A 17,093-nucleotide genomic window follows, 5' to 3' on the forward strand; every position below is an offset into this window, starting at 1 on the left:
TGGGGTGAGTGGCACCACTTCAACGGCTACCTTTCTGATCGATCATTTCTGTGAGCCCTCTTGTGTAAATAAGCGCGTAATCATACGTAAACACTTTCCAGGAGGAGTGGGCTACCCCGCAGCCACCAACAAAACTGTCGTTCTGTCAACTGAAATCCCTACTTGCTTCGCACCCTATCGTGCGTCAATTCCGCCCATCTTTTCCCACTGAAATTCCTATTGACGCCAGTGGGATATGTATCGGAGCAGGGGTGCTATGTAGTATGCGTCGAGTTTGACGAAACTCAGGATCTTCACGAGCTCTGGCGATGCCCCAAGATGAAATAACTAATGGTACCAAGACATATTAAGTTTGTCCATCGGCGGACTTCCAGTTCATTGGTTTATCTAGATTCACTCTGAGTGACTATCATCCCTTGGGCGTTACCTTATGGGCGGTCGACAAATTGGGCTCAGATGATCTTACCGTCGGTGAATGGTCGTTGCGTTCGTTCACTTGATTGTCGCTTCACCGAGTGCTTTACATGCACAAGGAAGTTATAAAATAGATGCATTTGGTACAATATTATTAGTCACTATAATGTGCGTTTATAAGCATTTTAAAGTGCTGAGTGTATAATGTAAAATGCATTTTCAAGCATTTTAAGAGCATAAGCGCTGAGCTTAGTGTAACGAGATGGCGGCGTTTCCCTCCCGCTCCTTCCCTTTCCACTGGATTAGATTGGCGCGGCTGGCTACATGCCTGCGCTCGCATTTCTGAGCACATATTGGTGTGCGCATGCTTTTCACACTGTACTTTGAAGAGATCGCCCGTTGATGGCGCTAAAGTAAGGCAGCGAGACGAAGTGAGAGTTGGCTAGCGCAGAAGTGGTTTGCCGCGTGCTTACCATGCAAGCGCGCCGGAATGCCGGAAAACCCTCTACAAGCAAAGGGGTAGAAAACGACGCTTTATGAAGGCGAAAGCTTTATATGCCTCATAAATCAGTCGACCTTGAGCGAGAAGGCGTACAAAAAGGCTGCGAAAGGTACAAAAAGGCTACGAGCCTTCGACCCATGGCGGGAGTCGAACCCTCTGACCTTGGTGGGAGTCGAACCCTAGACCGACTCGCATTCCCTTTGGTGGTAATTAAGGCCAGCAAATTAGGCACTCGAACCCACGACCGTTGGTGTTAATGATGGCGAAGTTAATTTAGGCCCAGTTATTTGAGATACATTTAAGGCACGCGAACCCACGACCTTAGTTCGGAGTCGCCCAACGACCACTGGTGGGAGTCTAACCCACAAACTTTGGTTGCAGTCGAACACACCAGCTTTGGTTGTAATTAAAGCGATAGAATTAAGGCACAGGTAATTAGTATAGAGGTAATTAAGGAACTCGAACCCACGACCTTGGGTTGGAGTCGGACCCTGGACCTTTAGAATTTAGAGGGATGACTAAGCGAAGTACACAAAGCGAACTAAGGGGGATGACTAAGAGAATTAAGCAGACGAGTAAGCGAATTAAGAGGGATGAACAAGCGAAGTAGACTAAGCGAATTAAGTGGGATGTGTACGTCATGTGTCCCTCTTTAATGCATCGGCACTTGGGCTTTCGCCTTCATGTAGACTTAGCGATAACATAAGAGACCCTGTGTGTGTGTGTTTTTTTTGTTTTTTTTTTTGTTTTACATTGTGATGGACCTTCATACTGGGTAGCGCCGAGCGATGGCTTCTAACAACCGCAGGAAAGTGTTCATATAATGGGCAGCCCCGAGCAATCCTTGGCTTCTAACAAACATAGGAAAGATTCTTTGCAGTGCATGTGGCCGTTAATTGACTGCAACCACATCCATGTCAGGTGGGACTCCTGCAGTGGTGTAGTTACCATGCACCCGTGGCTGAGGAGCTGGTGCTTCACTTTTTGAATATAACTTTCTATTTTTTTTTTTGCGTGTGAGCGCCCGTGATGGGGTCCACAAAGTTCACGATGTGGTAGACTGTCTCCCAATGCAAATTGAGGCTCGGCCCGTTAGCATCCACTAAATTTGGGATACCATTGTATGCGGCCCATTCGTCACTGTGAATAATGGGCCCCGGTTGAACATTGCCTGCATTAATGGGGTATAGCGTCGCCGCGGCTCGTCGGTCGACCTTGGAAAGTCGCAGCTCCCCTGTGGTCGCGTTGACCATGCCGAAGACGCATGGTCCACGGTCTGCTACACCGCCGTAATTTTGGCGGCTCGGCTAATCATTGTCGCACGTCATCAGGCGGCATCGATTGCACTTTCGCTTACCGCGAAGAAGGCCCTCGTGAATTTTACTATCTCCCGCGGCCACCGAGTGGAGGTCGCGCCAGCAGCTCATCCCTCCCGACCTCACGGGCGTAGTTCCTCCAGTCGGCGATGGCGTACTCCGACTGAGGAAACAAGTCGCCAATCATCTTAACAGCCACACGTCTACGTGTTTGCTTAAGCAGTACGTGAGCCAAATCACCTGCCACCTAGAGAGGTGGACGTTCGGACGGCGGAGGCAGCCTGTGTTGACGAAGTAACTTCCTTCGACTCTGTGCCCGTGCATTGCAGCAGTACCGTGTAACTGCGACAACGGCTTTCGGCACCTGTAGCACTGGAAGGCAGCCCGGCGTCCATTCTGAGTCTTCCTATATAATGTGACCACTTCGCCTTCGCAAGTTGGTTCGTCCGGATTGAACTCCAGATCCTTGCAGGTGCCCCAGTACTCCGATGACACTGCAGGGCCTGGCCTGGCGCTGGGCCGTGGTGGACGCACAGCAATTGAAGCCGGGGCGAGCCAAAGCGAGTCGCACGAACTCGTCCTCCGCAACTCAATCACACCAATCTGTCCACGCTATCTCCGCAGACGAGGCTCTTCGACTAACTAATCAAACAGCCAGCGCAATGACATTTTGGAAAGGCGAAAATGACGGTGAAACTCTACGTCGGTCATGTAGGTGAACGGGTACAGATGATCATATTGACGCTTGCTGCGGCTAGATTCAATGACACAGGCTGCTGCGGCTGCTGCCGCCGCCATGTTCCCGAGTTCAACACTCGTGCAGGAGACTTCGCGATGTGTGAGTTTGGCACGAGCTCGCCTGTCAATCAAAACTATAGGTCACGCCCCGCGCGAGGCATGTAGCTCTTGTGCGCGTGCCCACAACGTTTGGGTGACGACCAACTTATTTTTCGGCAACAGCGACGCGGTGCCTAACTAGGAGGCATCAACAATCTTGACCGCCGAAATAAAACACGCACAACGCACTGTCATCGGTGATGTACTCAGCACCAGTATCAAAAAAAAATGTATATATATATATATATATATATATATATATATATATATATCTTCGACTTTCGCTGGCTTATGCATATATCTTCTTGCAGTGTCAGGGCCCCACAACACGGTTTCATTGTCCGCATAGTGGCGACGTATGGCACAGCTAATAATTATCGGCACGAAAATGCAGCTGCTTCCAAGGCGTCAATGCGCCGTGGCGGTCTACGATCCTGAGCAGTGCGATCCTGAGCAGTGACTACGATCCTCGTAGCTGTCGTTTGACATGGCTGCTCTGTCATCGGTGATGTATCGGAACCGCAGTGTCGCAGACACGGTCAGCCTCGATAAGCGCTCGCTTTTTTTTAGACCTAGTGCGATTGCATTTCTTCATCACAAGCATGGCACACTAAACAGTTGCAACACCTTCCTGCTTTTGAAGTTTAATTTCTAACTGCCCACAAGAGCCCTCAGCCGCCCAAATTCGATTGCTGCGTTGTCGTTAGTATATCCCTCTGCGATCACTCTTAGCTCAACAGCACAGGCAATCGGCAAGTACATTGGTGTGAACAACACACTCAAATTCTGCGTACATGCGCACGGACGCACCTTCACTGGGCAAGCGATCACAAGCAATTAATTGTGTAGCTGGGCAGCACGCTCTTTGAAACGCACGCGGAGGCTTCGCGCAAGCAGATGAACGGGCGCATTTTCACTGTGCTGCGTCACTACTGACCCTAGAATGCCGCACAGCCATTTTGCAGCGACAGCCATTGCTCCCCTCTTTGTGGCTAGAGTGTCGCTTTTACTTGGTAAAGCGGCGAATAGCGTCAGTGAAGCGCCTGCAGTGAACAGCCATGCCGCAGCGCTGCGTTACCATTCCCCAGAAGGACAGAGAAAGGTAAGATCATTGTCATGACTGACTTAATCGAGAATGGAACTGCAGTGCCCCTGGCGACTGCTCACTGTATGATGATGATGATTTATTCGCCTCCCCTTTGAAGCGGGGCGGTGGCACACAGTCACGTAGCCTGCGTCATTTAATCAGGCATGCTATATATGTTTTTATCTATATCATTTTGTATATATTTCAATAATATTTTCCCCTCAATATAACCTTGTACCTCTACCTATGACTAAGGCATCAATTTAGGTCGTATCAATCTCTTCCCTGCCTTTTTTTCCACCAATACTCTAATCATCCCTTACTTATTTCGACTGCTGACCGTTTGATGCTTCCATCCACTTTAAATCCAGGCGCTTCTGGAAGGTGTATGTTACCTGCGGTTCTGACTGGGTGGATCCCTTCGCATTCCATTACGATGTGCTGACTGGTCTCCGGATCTTTAATGCATGATACACATGACTCCTCTAGTTCGGAATATTTGCTCCGGTATGTTTTGGTCCTTAGGCAACCGGCTCTAGTGTCAAATAGCAAGGCACTGCCCTTTGTGTTACTGTACAGATTTTCCCTTCTAATTTCTTTCTTATTCTTGTAAATATTCATTGTCCCTTTAATTTTCATTCTTTTTGTCCAATTCACTGTTTCTGTTTCTCTCACTTTTTTTCCTGATAACTCCTAGTTGTTTATTTGACAGTTTGAAATATCCTGTAATTGGTTGCCAACTTTCTTGACCTCTTCCCTCATACTGTATCCACGCTTTTCAGATACAGATACTTCTGCACTTTAGACACCAACTTAATTTCATCTATGTTCCTGAGTCTTTCTTCAAAACCAATTCTGATCTGCGCTTCTCTGACTTCAAAAGAGGCCCAACCCATGTCACCTTGCACTGCCTCAGTTGTGGTTTCAACGTGGGCTCCCAAAGCCAACAGGCCTACTGACCTTTGGCTGACTTCCAACCCCGACACGTTATCCGATTTTAAGCATAGAACGGCATTTGTGAGCGTTAGCGCTGGCACCATTACTCGTTTCCAGATTCCATGCCCCACCTCATACTTATTGTGGCCCCACAGTGCTCTGTGTTTCATTATTGCTATATTCCGCTTCCCCTTTATTTGCAGATCATCTTGGGGGTCCTTCACTAAGTCTCCTACGTTATGGCTACCGCGGGAATGTTGCATCCCTCATCAATTGTATCTAGAACACCGCAAGCAAAGGGTCGGTAAGTCTTTCCTTCGCTTATGTATACGCCGAGGTACTTATATTGCTTGACTATGGGTGTGACTTGTTGAATTGGCACCACGTAATTACTCGTCTCTTGAATAAAGATCATAATTCCTGATTTCTCTGTGGTAAACTTAAGTCCTAGACTTCTCGCTGCGTTGCCACAGATATTCGCAAGTGTCTGTAAATCTCTTGTATTGTCCGCTAGTACCACTATGTCGTCCGCATACATCAGTCCAGGGACCTTCTGTTGCACCATTTGTCCATTACCCATGTAGGCTAAATGAAACCCTAATTCTCTGATCTCCTGTCGTCTTTCCATGCCCTTAACATAAAGCGTTAGCAAGAATAGAGACAGAGGACATTCTTGCTTGAGTCCTTGATGTATTCTCACCACTTCTTTACCTTTTCGACCTTCCCACTCAACTTGTACTCGGTTGTCTCTATATGTCTCCCTCAGCATGTCCACGAAATCATCATCTATGCCTTCGTACTTAAGAATATCCCATAACAATTCCCTGCGAACGCTTTCATAGGCTCGTTTAATATCTAGAAATGCCATCGATAAAGGTCTACTCTGAGCTACTGAAATCTCTATGAACTGAGTTCCTCTTAGCGTCTGCCTGGCCTGAACCCATTTCGACAGTTCTAATTGCATGCCTTGCATTGCTATTCTATATATCACCGACGTTACTGTAACTGGCATGTACGATCCCGTCTTGTCCCTATCTTCTTTGCTTTTGTAGAGGCGGTTCATCTTCCTTTCGCGCCATCCAACTGGAATTTTCTTCGTTCTAATCACTTGCTTTATGGCATTAGTCAGCAGTGCCTTCCTATTTGAGCCGAGGTTTTTTATTACCTGTATGGGATTTTATCTTGTCCTGCAGCCGTGTAATTCGGGACATTTTCTGCTGCCTTTTTCCAATAAATACTTTTTATGCTAAATTTTGATCTCTCAGGCTTCTCTGTTGTTTTTTGGATCTGTTGTCGGACCTACTCTTTCTTTCGTGCCGAAGTTATTCCTATTAAAATCTCTTATGTACCGCAGCGCATCGTCTCCTTCGTAGATGTTACTGTCTTCAACCCCTATAACCGTGTGTGAGTTTTAGTTGGAGCTCCAAGTGTTTTTATATGGCTCCAGAATCTTTTTGGGCGCCTTTCCCTATTGCAAAACCCAGTATCCAGTGCCCAGTGCCATGCCTGATTATGGGTCGTGTCACGTGCTGGATACTGGGACGCTGGAAAGGCGCGGTATACTGGGAGGCGCTGGACGTGGGGTACTGGTGCGAAATGTAGCTCGAGAGCGAGAAATACGTGGTGCCTGGATACCTTATATATTTTTCCGAATACAAAAAGTAACAGAGAACGTTTTAATGCAATAAAAAAGGTAAAGGAAAGTGAAAACAGTTGCAACGGCAGCATCGAAGAAGCATCGTCCAAGTAACAAACTGCCTTTTCGCAGATGACGTCGGCTGTCCTGTGGCGTCGCTGCCGTGCTTGCTTCAAGCTTGGTAGGCGTAGCTCAGCGAGCGTCTCTGCTGCAAGCCCTCTTTGTCCGGATAACGCCGCAGTCTTTATCAAGCGTCACCATCGACAAAGCAAGCTATAACGTAGTGAGAATCGAGGCCTGCTTTCACCCGGGCGGCAGCATCTAAGAAGCATTGTCCAAGTAGCAACCTGCCTTTTACAGGTTAGTAATTCTATACTTCGTACTTTTTCCCTATTGCTGCTGCTGCTGCCAAATTGGGACCATGTCCTGCAATGTGGTATGTGCCACTTGTGAGCTAACGTTTATTGTTTTAGACTCTACCATTGAATGTAGTGACTGTACTTACAAATTTCACACCGGAAAATGCTCAGGAGTCTCGAAAACGACAGTTTGGTCAAAGGGTGATGCATACCGCCTGGCTTGGCGCTGCACGTCTTGTAGACGACAGAAATTACGTGTGCAACCTAACAAATCTATTGATGATTCTGACGCGCAAGACCTGCGGCAGTTGCTGAAGACAATTAACGGAAAGTTTGACTAGCTGTTGCCACTCCGAGAGGTAGTTGAAGGCATTGAAGACACTTTACAATTTCTGAGCGAACAGTACGATGAACTGCAACAGCGAACAGAGCGAGATGAAAATGAGCTCAAGACAGCATTGCATGTGTAGCGTGCGTTGGAAAATGTGGCCCGACTATTACTAACTGAATGAACAAGCGTGGTGTGAGCGCGCACAAACAAACATGAATAGATCACACTGAATGACTGCAGACAACGACCGTCAAAACTCTGGCAGCAAGCGGATACGCCGCATCGGCGAAGGTACGTGTGGTCTATCGCTTCAACGGAAACTGAGCGGCCGTGTGGAGATAAGAGACGGTGCGAGCGAGCGACGAGCGCGGTTGTTGGCAGAGTAGAAATGCGCCCCCCCCCTCCCCCCCGCTCCCTCCGGCGCTCGCTTCCCGTTTCCTTGCTTGCGCGTGGAAGATTGAGTGCGGTCGCCCTCCGTGACAGCGTGCGTCCCCGCACGCTTCCGCTCGGGCATACGGCGCGCGGCAAAGATTCTATCTATACGGAACCTCACGGCGACGGCGACGGCGACGGCAGAAATACGGTGGAAGTGTCCATATAATTGCTATCGCAATAAAATGAGCTCAAGGAGCGAAAACGCAGAACCGGAAGGCTTGAAGGAAACGAGAGTGACGTCAATCAGCTGCAATCTGAAACTGACCAATTTGAATGGAGGAGCAGCCGCTTAAACCTAGAATTTCATGGGATTCAATATTCTGAAAAATAAAATCTGCTTTGAAAGCTAAACAATGTAGCCGTGCATCTCGGAACTTCCACAGCTCTCAGAAAATGACGCTTCAGTTCACAGGCTGCCGTAAGAAAAAGAAAAAATACCGCGTATAATCTGTCGCTTCGCGAAACAAGCCGATAGGGACCGCTGGTGGAAAAGCAGAGAGAAGGTTCGTGAATCGAAATACGATGTATTCCTTGTTGAAAATGTGACAAAAAGGACCCGTGATTTACTCTTTGAGACAAAGATATGGACGAAGCGAGCGAAGTACAAATATGTGTGGCATAGCTAGAGCCGTGTTCTTGTCCGCAAAGTCGACGGTGAACGCGCAGTGGCTGCTTCCACCGCGAGGGATCTTGATAAGCTCGGTTAAAAACAGTTCTTGATAACGATGACTTGTGCAAGTGGGGAGACTTACATATTGCCACACGTAATCAGTCAGCATTTAGGTAAAACATTTCTGCAATCCATTAAATGCTTTCATCTCAACATCCGCTCAGTCTCAAATAAAAAAAACGACCTTTGTTTGTTTGTTGAAAAGCTAGAGCAATCATTTGATACGATACTGTTAACTGGTCAATGAACGATACAGATATTTTCCGTATGCCACATTATAGTACCTTCTACTTAAATCGGTCATGCTCTCGAGGAGGCGGAGTATGCATCCTGGTAAAGGATTATTCGAGTGTAAATTTCTGCCCGAGCTCTCCGCAATAACTGACTGTGAAGTTCTAGCAATAAAAATGCATAATACCGTTATTATAGTGTGTTATCGCCCTCCCAATGGCAGTGTTAGCAATTTTTTTGTAAATTAGAAGAAATCTTTGAGTTTGTTAATAAAAATCGGCTTGATTTATATTTACGGCGGGGACATCAACATTAATGTGATGAAAAATGATTCCCAAACCTTAATTTGGAATTTTACTGAAAATTAATGCTTTTAACTTGCCCCCTAGAGTTACTGAAAATTCATCATCTTTAATAGATATTTTTTTCTCAAATATCACCCCTGAAAAAGTTAAGGTGGGTGTATTTGCCTATCACCTCAGTGACCACTTTCTTATATTTATTTGCACCAAAGGGCACGTATGGCAATAGGTAACGCAGCCAATGCACCAAATGCAAAAAATAACGCCGCGCAATTTGTCTATATTTCGGGAACAAATAGAAAATGCCTATTGGGAAGGTGTATATAAATTCAACGAAGCAAATGAGGCCTATGAAAAATTTCTTCACATTTTCACATCGATATATGAATCTAGCTTTTCCTCAGTTCGTGTTAAGCCAAGCGAAAAAATTTGGAAGCCATGGATTAACTGTGTGCTACGCAGACGAGTTGCACATAAAAATGGTCTCTATGGCAAATTTATTTCAACTAAATATATCGAATTATTCCGCTAATTCGAAGTTTACCGTAATCGCCCAGATAAACATATGAAAAAAGCTAGGCGAGATTATTTCGCAAATTTCTTTGCAACTGCTGATGGATGCTCTTAGATTATGTGGAAAAGGCTCAACTCGGTATTAAGGCATCATCCGCCTATCAGTAATCCTTAAACTAGATATTAGTGGCATAGAATTATCTGGGAAGCGGCTTGCAGATATATTTACTACATATTTCGCAAGTGCAGTTAATATGCCTATGCTACCTAATGATCTTAGTAATATTCCGGTTAACAGCAACACTATTTTCCTTAAACCTGTTCATGAAAACGAAATAAGCCACATAATTCAAAATATAAACAACACCAGTGCGAAAGATATTGACGGGTTACAGATAAATATTTTAAAATACGTTGTTGATATTCTGGCTCCATGCATTGGATATATTTTCAACCTGTGTCTCAATCAGGCTATTTTTCCCAGTAAAATGCAAGAAGCTCGCATTAGTGTCCTATATAAAAAAAGGTGACAAAAATGACATGAGCAACTATCGTCCAATATCAATCCTCCCAATGTTCTCGAAGGTACTTGAAAAAGTAATTTTAAATCGGCTTATAGATTTTGAGCAAAAACATTAACTTCCAAAAAATTGCCAATTTGGCTTTCGCAAAGGTCTCAGCACGGAGTGTGGCTCACTTGCTCAGAAAGAGTTAATTTCAAGGGCAATTGATGAGAGACAGCTACGTCCTGGGGTTGTTTGCAGATTTTACGAAAGAATTTGATTGTGTCAATCATTCACTTCTTATTAGGTAACTTCTACGTTATGGCTGCCGCGGGAAAGCTGCATCCCTCATCACATGTTATCTAGAACACCGCAAGCAAAGGGTCGCTATTAATGGTACTCAAGCAAGAAACGGGCAGTGGACTAGAGAGTCCACTGCCCGTTTCTTGTGGAGTGCCACAAGGCAGTATTTTGGGCCCTTTCCTCTTTAGTATATATATATATATATATATATATATATATATATATATATATATATATGTACATAAATATATATGCCTCACAACTTCACAATGCCTAGCAACCTCAAGTGTACCAGAGAGCTGGAATAAGGCCAACATTATACTTATCCATAAGAAGGGAGACGTTAAAGAATTGAAGAATTACAGACCCATTAGATTGCTTTCGGTATTATATAAAATATTCACCCAGATAATTTCCAATAGAATCAGGACAACATTGGACTTCAGCCAACCAAGCGAACAGGCTGGCTTCGGGAAGGGATATTCTACGATGGATCATATCCATGTCATCAATCAAGTAATCGAGAAATCTGCGAGTACAATCAACCTCTCTATATGGCTTTCATAGATTATGAAAAGGCATTTGATACAGTAGAGATACCAGCAGTCATAGAGGCATTGCGTAATCAAGGAGTACAAGAGGAATGCGTGAATACCTTAGCAAACATCTACAAGGATTCCACAGCTACCTTGGTTCTCCACAAGAAAAGTAGAAAGTTACCTATCAAGAAAGGGTTCAGGCAAGGAGACACAATCTCTCCAATGCTATTCACTGCATGCTTAGAAGAAGTATTCAACTCTTAGACTGGGAAGGCTTAGGAGTGAGGATCGACGGTGAATATCTCAGCAACCTTCGGTTTGCAGATGACATTGTCCTATTCAGCAACAATGGGGACGAATTAAAATAAATGATTGAGGACCTTAATCGAGAAAGTGTAAGAATTGGGTTGAAGATGAATATGCAGAAGACAAAGATAATGTTCAATAGCCTGGCAAGCGAACAAGAATTCAGGATCGCCAGTCAGCCTCTAGAGTCTGTAAAGGAGTGCGTTTATCTAGGTCAATAACTCACAGGGGACCCTGATCATGAGAAAGAAATTTACAGAAGAATAAAATTGGGTTGGAGGGCATACGGCAGACATTGCCAAATCCTGAGTGGGAGCTTACCACTGTCGTTGAAAAGAAAAGTGTTCAATCATTGCATTCTACCGGTGCTAACATATGGGGCAGAAACTTGGAGGTTAACAAAGAAGCTCGAGAACAAGTTAAGGACCGCACAAAGAGCGATGGAACGAAAAATCTTAGGACTAACGTTAAGAGACAGGAAGAGAGCGGTGTGGATCAGAGAACAAGCGGGGATAGCCGATATTCTAGTTGACATTAAGCGGAAGAAATGGAGTTGGGCAGGCCATGTAATGCGTAGGATGGATAACCGGTGGACCATTAGGGTTACAGAATGGATACCAAGAGTAGGGAAGCGCAGTCAAGGACGGCTGAAAACGAGGTGGGATGATGAAGTTAGGAAATTCGCAGGCGCAAGTTGGAATAGCTAGCGCAACACAGGGGTAATTAGAAGTCGCAGGGAGAGGCCTTCGTCCTGCAGTGGACATAAAATATAGGCTGGTGATGATGATGATGATTTATATATATATATATATATATATATATATATATATATATTATGTAAGAGTCCACCTAGTGGACTGTCCACTTCGGCTGTCACCATTGGCTGCCGCTGGACAGTCCACTACGTGGACTATACGCGCCACATAAATGTGTTTTCGTGAGTGTGAAAGGAGCTCGCGAATACACGCAGATTTGCCACGCGACTATCTGCTCGAGGCACTTTGCGTGTATTCGCGGGCTTCTTTCACGCTCGGAAGAACACTTTTTGTAGCACATACTGAGCAACAGAAAGCTGTATCGAGAGTTTTTCATGTTGCTCTACAATTTTCTCATTGACACTTTGTTAATTAGGACAGTACTTCTCGAGTTGGATGATTATTTACAATTACCTTAATAAATCTCAGCAACGAAAATATTACTGGCTGCTACTCCACTGCACTGGAGACAATACGCACTAGGTTTGCTTCGCGTAACGCCGTTCCGCTTTTTTTTAAATCGTGTTGCGTTATAGCTGGGACACCCTGTATAGTGCACATTTGCTGAATCTGTCAATAGGTTTAATACATTATCAAATAATAAAAAAAGTTAGGCAGGCCAAACTCAAACCTTATGTTCACAAGGACTGTCTCCGTTACATTACGCACAGCAACGCGTGGTGCCGAAATTGGAGCTACTCTTAAGCCGCTCCACCAGCTTACGCTTTGACTGTGCTGCGAGTGCCGCGCAGGTCTGTGACTTTTTATTGCGATAGCAATTATCATCATCATCATCAGCCTATATTTTATGTCCACTGCAGGACGAAGGCCTCTCCCTGCGATCTCCAATTACCCCAGTATAGCAATTGTATGGACACTCAAAGCGGATTTCTGCCGTCGCCGTCGCTGTGAGGTTCCGTATGACGTCAATGGCGATGAAATCGTCGTCGCGCGCCGTATGCTGTATGTGCGAGTGAAAGCGCGTGAGGGACGCGCGCTCTCACGGGGAGCGAACGCGGGAGAGAGGGGAGCCGACGTTTAGCTGCGGCACCGAATGCGTAATTATATAAAAACATTCCGAGGCGAGAAGGTGGTAAAGACTTCCGACGCTGCTCGACGAGTAACCTACGAGCCGCCCCCAGAGGCATCGGCAACAGTCACCATCGCCGCACGCGTTCTGTGCGAACGCGGGCAAAACGCCGACGGCGTCGACAACAGTTTTGCGCGTTGCTGGTGTTGCTTCATGTCCAAGTTTATACAGTTGATAAAAATACTATGCTTACTCCGTATAGCTCTCTACTAATTTGCTATTGCAATTGATGCTTCGCCTTTCGGGTGAAACTCCGACTCTTTTTATTCTTCTTCGCTTCTTCTAACCTTGCAGCACGCCGCACGAGGCACGAGGCACATGCGCAAGCCCATGCACTTGAGCGCGTCATAAATAAAAGGCGGCCGACGATGCACGGGCACCCAAGAAACGGCCTTTGGTGTCGAGCGGTCGGGTAAATCTTTTTTACGCGATAGCGTTTAGGGGCCCATGTCGCAGAAAATCCAGCGTCGGCGTCGGCATTGCCACCCGCGGCCGAGAAAATCGTCCCCAACCACGCAGGCCCTCCAAATATATTTTACGACCAAAACTGCTCACAGTCTGTCTTGCATTCTTTACAAAGTTATTGCTGGGCAATACCAGGAATCTGGGACATCGCCGAACAGCGCCTCTAGCGGCCGCCTCTGAAAACATGTGCATTTTCTATGGGAGAGCGTCGTTTTTCCCAAATAACTAATCATAGAAGCCATTTTTCAAAATATTACCGTGGAAATAGGCTCTAGGAGCTTAGCCAGACATCTCATGCAAGCGGTATCATTACTTACGACAGAAAACCCGTTCCAAATTGCGGGCGAAGTATGGGAGCCTATGGAAAAGGCCAAATTTTGGAGGCTTTTTTGGCCAGTAAAAAGCAATTTGCGATGAGCCTATTGCATCGATCGACGTATTATTGGGGATTTATCAACTTCAATGACTCGGCTTTCAGCTAGTTGCAGCAGCAACTCTTGAAATGGCAAAAAAGTCGTTCCAAAATCGCAGTTTTCATAACAAGGTCGCAGAATTTATTGTGGTACGTATATAAACCTAGTTTTTGCGTCCGGCAGCACTCAAACCGATAGCCGAGCGTTCTGCGCGACCATCGATTAGGATCGCTGATACCACGATTGGCAGTTCGCAGGTTCGAAGCCAGCGGCGCCGCTATTTTTTTTATCACTTTGTCGCTGCTTAGTTTGGCCGTTTCCCGCCAGATGGCATATTCCGAAACGCAGGTCATTTAGTTGCGGTTCTTGTTTCGTTTCTTTCTACTGTACCCACGTCTTCCTAAAAAAAATAGCTGGCTGGTTTCGTGAACATGCGAACGTGCTTCCAAACTTCTTTTGTACTTTAGGTGTAATGTATTTTAGACAATAAACCCAACTTTGTGTTTTCAAAGTTGATTTCTTTCTTAAGGCAAACATTTATGAAGACATTACTAAGAAATATTTTTGCCTATTCAGCTATGTCATGGAAAGGCGTGTTTGTGCGACTTTGTTCAGCCTGAAACGTACCACAAAAATTAATAGCTTCCCGTGAGTGCAATTAAAAGACGCAGAAGTAGAAAACTAGGCTGCAGCCCCAGACGTAATATTCTTACAAAGGAATACAGAAGCTATTTGACTGATTATATTTGCATTATATCAAAGCAGAATTTTTGCGTACCGGATCTTCGGTGCAAATGAAGGCTGTCCGAATTATTTAACAAGCTTTTTTGCTTAGTACAAACCAATACCTCGAAACATAAACATTCTATCCTCAATATGCAGCGCACGTGTCTTATCATTTGAACCATTCCCATATACCTTCACGAAATTCCCGAAATACTAAAGGTCTTCATATCCTTTTACCACGACGTACGCAGAGGAGTATTGGAAATAATGCGAAAAGACACCGGGGCGTGTTAATGTAGTTTGTCGTGTAAAAATAGAGAACTATTCCAATCACAGACCACACCCTTTTTGAGTTATGCCCACAAAGCGTTGCAAGAAGACATTTTTTTCGGCTAGAATCACCAAAGTTACTATGGCATTCTGCTGTTCTGTTCTTAACTAACTCTATTGCTGAATCAGATTGCAGCACCATGATATACTTACTGGTACAATTCTTCAGTAATTCTGTAAGAATTTTCTCCTACGCTAAATTTTACGTGTTTGGACAATTGAAGAAACATGAGAAAGGACCGTGAGGCTTGCAGAAATGTTCCCTTATTAGAATCGTTTATCACCCATATCGGTACGGTGGTATTGTCATGATCACTTTAGCGTCCACGGACACCATTTATCACTTTACTGCCTGTAAAAAAATACAAAAGTGTCGTTCCTTGTGCGTGAGTAGCACAGTCGCAGCTGATCCTTTCATATGGGCCCACTAAGCTACACCTTCCCTTTTCTGCCATGGTGCCACAAGAGATGTCAATTTCACCCTTGAATTTCTCCCTTTCAGTTTCCTAGAAAGTATAGGTACGTACACAAGATGAACAGGCGAAGTTTTGAAGTAGTCCTGAGATTTTAGTAAAATTTCATAGGCAATGTTATTATCCTTTATTTGTTTACATATTTTTTACACCTGATTGGTGATAATAATGACGTGCTACATAATAGTTCAGTTCTTCTACTTAATAAATCATGTCTGAGTCTGCTGTCCTGAAAATTAACCAGGTGTAAGCACTGCATGACGTTGGCTGGAAGGCCATTCATTAAAAAAATTGTGTGCAGAATAAAGAAAATGCAGGCGTTCAATCGCACAGTGCCGCCAAAATTTTACGCGGCCGAGGTTCTGCGAATAAGTTCATTTTCAACGCAGCTATCCCTCAGCCAGTAAAACTATGCAAAACTTTTGTTTTGTTTACTCTAGACCAGTATACGCTGTAAATCCGAATACTACGATGCGTGACTACACTCTAAAAACTAGGGAGAGTATCGCAGGAGTGAAGGGGCCGATTTACTCTTCAAAGCATTGTTTTACTCTCGCAAAACGGCGGGGAGAGTGAAATGCATTGTTCACTCTATCCGCATTGAGAGAGTGAAATATTATTTCTACTCTGCCCATCTGAGAGAGAGTAGAATGCCCGTTCCACTCTCGCGGCAACAGAGAACAAAACGTAGTATATACTGCTGCTTAAACTGCATGAGGCTGGTTGGGAACATGGCAATGTATCGCCCACGCAGGTAGAGCAAAGAGCGCATCGTTTTTCTTGTGAGAGAAGAGGCATCCAGCGCGCAAATTGGTGCGGAGATCAGCGCACTACTTTTTGTTTCGGAGTCGCCCCCACCGCACGCCAAGCCTCCAAAATGGATGGCCTTGGCGGCGCGCGCCAAGGCCATCCAAAAAAACTCTTGTGCCAGCCACGTTTCACCGCCGCGAAAAGAGGACAGTCGTTCATCGTTCGTTGGATTGAACAAGTACTCCGCGGTAAGTGACTTCTAACTTACGTGGCACATTCTGCGTATATGACATGCTATCGCCAGGCAGTGATCGCGAAGTTAAGCCTGTTAAGCCGCCGCAATTGCCAACGGACTAAAGGTATGCGTGCTGCGTCATTCGATGTCAATAGAAAAAGCCAGTCGTCACGATGACTGCATGTGATTTTATCACTTGCCGCAATCCCTAAGAGCTTTCAAAATCGCAAACGCTCAGTGAACACGGTGTGTTCAATAGTGAGTGAGATGCTACGTCGCATAAAAAGGTTTCTTCACCAGCCCATGATTCCGTGCCAATGCCAAGCGTGCTTAGCGTGTGTTTTATGTGTTTTAATTTATTCAGTTTTGCAGTCTAAGGTGTGCGGATCGCTGTTTAACTAAGGAGTTACATAACAAAAGGTGTCAGCTTGTTGGCGGCATGCTTTCGTTATATTAAGGCGCGCGCTTGACAGTGTGTTTCGCCCATAGGTAATCTGCGGCCAGTGAAGTTACGTGCAGCGCTAGCGCCTGTTAGAAAGTTGCCGCAGGCACACAGCTGCACGCTGTGAGGTCAGTTTGGCGCGTAATGTTAAACTGCCTGAATACGCATGGGGAATTGTTGCTTTGCGCTGAATA

The 17,093-nt window shown here is 45.3% G+C and overlaps 1 pseudogene; it reads left to right on the forward strand.

The window, feature by feature from the left end:
- The first annotated feature begins 4,127 nt into the window (after positions 1-4,127).
- Positions 4,128-8,560, forward strand: LOC119440401 (uncharacterized; annotated as a pseudogene).
- Positions 8,561-17,093: the final 8,533 nt, after the last annotated feature.

The sequence above is a fragment of the Dermacentor silvarum genome, chromosome 2 (assembly GCF_013339745.2).
Source record: "Dermacentor silvarum isolate Dsil-2018 chromosome 2, BIME_Dsil_1.4, whole genome shotgun sequence".
Lineage (NCBI taxonomy): Eukaryota > Metazoa > Arthropoda > Arachnida > Ixodida > Ixodidae > Dermacentor > Dermacentor silvarum.